At 49.3% G+C, this 4426-nt stretch overlaps 2 long non-coding RNA genes across 2 annotated transcripts in view; both read left to right on the top strand.

Annotated features, from left to right (window-relative positions):
- LOC106820109 overlaps nucleotides 1-58 on the top strand; it is a 791-nt gene extending 733 nt beyond the window's left edge. Inside the window, exon 3 of the long non-coding RNA XR_001395558.1 lies at nucleotides 47-58. This is a non-coding gene — a long non-coding RNA (uncharacterized LOC106820109). The remainder of the gene's footprint in view (nucleotides 1-46) is intronic.
- Nucleotides 59-3689: 3631 nt separating this feature from the next.
- LOC106820110 lies at nucleotides 3690-4278 on the top strand. Its single transcript, XR_001395559.1, has 2 exons — nucleotides 3690-3726; nucleotides 4072-4278. It is a non-coding gene; the product is annotated as an uncharacterized LOC106820110 (long non-coding RNA).
- Nucleotides 4279-4426: the final 148 nt, after the last annotated feature.

Below are 4426 nucleotides of genomic sequence, written 5' to 3'. Positions count from 1 at the left end.
GATTCCTTAATGGCCGTTCATCGCAGTATTGTTGGAAGTGAGAGAGCACAGCAGCAGCATGGACTCAGACACGCGAGATTACCATAGTACAGTACCCTTGCATGCAAGCCTGTCAGCTACACACGCATCACTGCCTCCATGTAAACGTGTAAACAATACTAAACATCGTAATCTGTTATCTGTGTGTAGTGAGGTCTGACTTTACATTTAATGCCACCAGTAAACATGTAAACAATACTAACACATGCGTAATTGTTATTGTGGTGTAGGAGTACTTACACATATAACACATCGTAAACATGGCTAGTTTCTATCTTATGTGTAGTAGGAGTTACTACACATATAAACATGCTAAACATGGCAGCGTGTTATTGCTTTTGTGTTGTAGGATGGTTACGCCCCACCAGGAGTACGCAAGGATCAGGAAGCACTTGCATTTATGCCATGACCGCGGCAAGAGACGTTATTCAGAGCCACAAAAGTCGATGAAGCCAACTTAAAAGAATGTCAGGTGGTTCTAGTTAGGGGTGGTCTTAGAAAAATCTCATGAACTAAGTCAAACTAACCAACAATACTGACTTAAGAATTCCGTGACCCTGTTCTTGTATACCCCAATGTTCAAATTCAGCATTGTGTTATTACCACTAGCCTGTATGTGCCGCTATCACCATTGTGTTTTACCACTAGGTCCTGTATTGCCCATCAGCATGTGTATTTACACCAGGTCGCTGTATGGCGCCACCTCATCAGCATTGTGTTACCACAGGATTCCGGTATGTGCCTCATCAGCATTGTGTCTTCCACCTCGCGTTCCTGATGTGCCCTCATCAGCATGTTTTTACCACCAGGTTCCTGTATGTGCCCGCTCATCAGCATGTGTTTTACCACCCAGGTTTCTGTATGGCCCCTCATCAGCGCGAGGCGGGCGTGGAGCGACGCATGCAGCTGAGACGACGCACACGGAACCGCTGATAAACGCTTCACATGATCTCGAGCGTCTCGCGCGTGCAACACGCAGCATGCGACGCACTGCCTGATAATCAGCAACCATGAAGTGCTGACGCCGCGCCCCACAAACTAAGGGGGGAGGGAGATACTGGGTAGGCTGGTGTGTGTGAGTCGGAGAGTGCTAGGGTCCGCGCGCCCTCCACGTTGTAGCTCCTGTGAGTGAGACGGAAGCCAGATTAGGTCGTTGTGTGAGGTGCAGGAAAGCCAGAGTTAAGTCGTGTGCGTGTTGATGGTTGAAGGGAAGGCAGAGTAGGGTCGTCTGCTTGTGAGGTGAGAGAAAGCAAGTTAGGGTCGTGTGTGTGAGTGAAGAGGAAGGGCAGCAGTTAGGCGTCGTGTGTGTGAGGTGAGAGTTCAGTGTTGGTTGATATGTGCAGAGTTAGCGTCGTGTGGTGTAGTGAGTGGCAGATTAGGTCGTGTTGTGTGAGCGTGGAGTTAGCAAGTGGTCGGACCCCTCTGGGCTTGCATCTTCCAAGTGTGCTGCTTGTGACGTGAGATAGGTCGTGTCGGTGAGGTGAGATTACGTCGTGTGTCGTGATTGAGAGTTAGGGTTCGTGTGTGTGACTCTCCATGGTGAGAGCTTATGTTCACTTTCTCGTGTGTGGAGCGTGAGAGGGAGTATAAGTTACCAATCATTCATGACAATTAAATGTCAGTTGCAGGCATATCACGCTAGCCAGGTGCAAAACGTCTGAGCTTTCGAACTTCAAAAATGGGGAAGACAGCGCACTGAAACTATCCAGAAAGCCAGGTAGGAGCAAAGTGATCCCAGAATTAACTAGGAATATAATTATGGCATGTTAATGTGTAATAGTCGCGTATGTCTCAGGCTGGCCTGTATTCATACGCTATCATAGATCAGAGTCTCTCCTGTGATGCCAGTGCCACTAGCAACCGTCGGTCACTGCCACGCAGGGGACTTAAACCTTACTCGTCCCGTCTGCTGTGACACACTTAACTGCGTCTCTGAGTCTGGCTGGACATACACTTACGGTCTCGTCTGTTGGTGGACCTAGGACTATCTATGAGAAGCTAGGATCCATGTTGACTGAGGGCATCTGAGCCCTGCCTACAGCAGAGAATAGAAGAGCTGCTACTCTAACAGTCCGTTACTGCGCACACATAGGCAGACGAGTCGCGCCTCAGTGTACCTCGATTGCCATCATGAGTTTAGCAGTTCAGGGAAGGCTGGTGGGGAGATTACTGTCTTACCATTAGACGTAAGTCACCTAGGTAATGTACCACATACACACCACACACACACACACACACACATCACACACACACACAACACACACACACGCACACACACACACATAGTAGGTATATACACGTACACACACTACCACACACACACACACACACACACACGACACACACACACACAACACACACACCACAGGATATGTTATATACACAACACACACACACACAGACACACACATCGGGGAAAGCGGCTGCGGGAATCGATGTCATCTACTATAGATGTAAGTCACCTAGAGTAAGTACCACGTACACTGTACACACACACACACACACACACACACACACACACACACACACACACACACACACACACCACACTACACACACACACACACACACACACACACACACACCCCCCCCCCCCCCCCCCCCCCCCCCCTCCTCACACACCCACACACACACACACACACACACACACACACATGTATGTATATACACGTACACACACATACGTGTACATGTATATATACACACACACGTGTACATGTGTATATATAGCTACATCTACCTGCTCCTAGCGCTGTAACGTAACTCTGTAACTGTAACGTAATGCTGTAACTGTAACGTAACGCTGTAACTGTAACGTAACGCTGTAACTGTAACGTAACGCTGTAACTGTAACGTAACGTAACGCTGAACTTAATGTAAACGCTGTACTGTAACCGTACGCTTGTAAACTGTTAACGTAACGCTGTAATGTACTGTAACACGTAACTGTAACCTATAAGCTGTGGCTTAACAGAACACTGTAACATGTAACTCTTAATGCTGTACACTGTAACGTAACGCTGTAACTGGGGAACGTAACGCTGCTAACCTGTACGTTAAATGCTGTAACTTAGTAACTAACGTAATCGCCTGTAAACTGTAATGTAGCTGCTATGTACTGTAACTAACGCTGTACACTGTAACGTACATGTGTGACTGCTAACGTAAACGACTGAAACTGTTAACGTAACGCCTGTAACTGCTAACGTAACGCTGTAAACTGTAACGTACACTGATAACTGTAATGTAGCGTTGTGAGCGTGGTTAACACGTGCTGACCTCTGCTGGCAGGTGCTTATCGCTCAGACGCGTGAGAAGCAGTCGTCAACGTTGTCGGAGGTGACCTGGAGAGGACGCTGCGTGCCTGTCACGCAGGAGAAGGTCAGCGAATTCCGCACACCGTCCTGCTCAACCCTGAGACATGTCGACGCAGAACTGAGAGAGTGGGACACCAGCTTAGCCAGCACGATGGTCGCTAAGCGAGCAGACAGAGCGACCGTGACAGTAAGGGGTCTGTGCTATAGAGCCTACTTGATGGGATTGTAAGCGATGCCGCACAGGAGCTGAAGACGAGAACCGGTGCTATCGGTAAGCCACCCTCACCCTCCCCTCCCCCTCCCCTCACCCTCACCCTTACATTTAGCATTAACACAGGAGGTCTGCAGAGAGGAGATCCGTGCTGATCCGGTAAGCCACCCTCACCCTCCCCTCCCCTCCCCCTCACCCTTACATTAGCATTAACACAGGAGCTCAGAGAGGAGATCTGTGCTGATCCGGTAAGCTGGGCCTCCCCTCCCACTCCCCCTTACATTAGCATTAACACAGGAGCTCAGAGAGGAAATCCGTGCTGATCCGGTAAGCTGGGCCTGCCCTCCCCCTCACCCTTACCCTCATCCCTCCCCCTCCTCCTCCTCGTCTCCCTCACATTTTCACAAGTTTACAATTTAACGTTAACATAGGAGCTGAGATCACACAGACCCACGGGTACTGTGTAGCATCAGTACAATGTCGCCCCCTGTCGGCTTGTTGCAGAAATCTCATGATCAGAAGGGAGGCAAGCAGACGGTGATACAGTTCCTACACACGTATCTCATGTACATCCGTCTGAGCAAGACCAGCGAGAGATACTTGCTGCTCGTAGACTCGCTGAAAGCCAGCCTCACAGCAGGGGGCGCCACCGACGGCAAGAAGGTCGCCAAGCCTCAGGATCTTATACGATTGTACGACGTCATTATTCAGGTTAGTAATGTCTTTATTCACGTGTGTGATGTCATCACTCAGGCGTGTGATGTCATCATTCGGGTGTGTGATGTCATCAGTTCAGTCGGGTGTGTGATGTCATCAGTTCAGTCGGGTGTGTGATGTCATCAGTTCAGTCGGGTGTGTG

Source organism: Priapulus caudatus, unplaced genomic scaffold, assembly GCF_000485595.1.
Source record: "Priapulus caudatus unplaced genomic scaffold, Priapulus_caudatus-5.0.1 Scaffold7005, whole genome shotgun sequence".
Taxonomy (NCBI): domain Eukaryota; kingdom Metazoa; phylum Priapulida; class Priapulimorpha; order Priapulimorphida; family Priapulidae; genus Priapulus; species Priapulus caudatus.
This window is presented reverse-complemented; position numbering and strand designations above follow the sequence as displayed.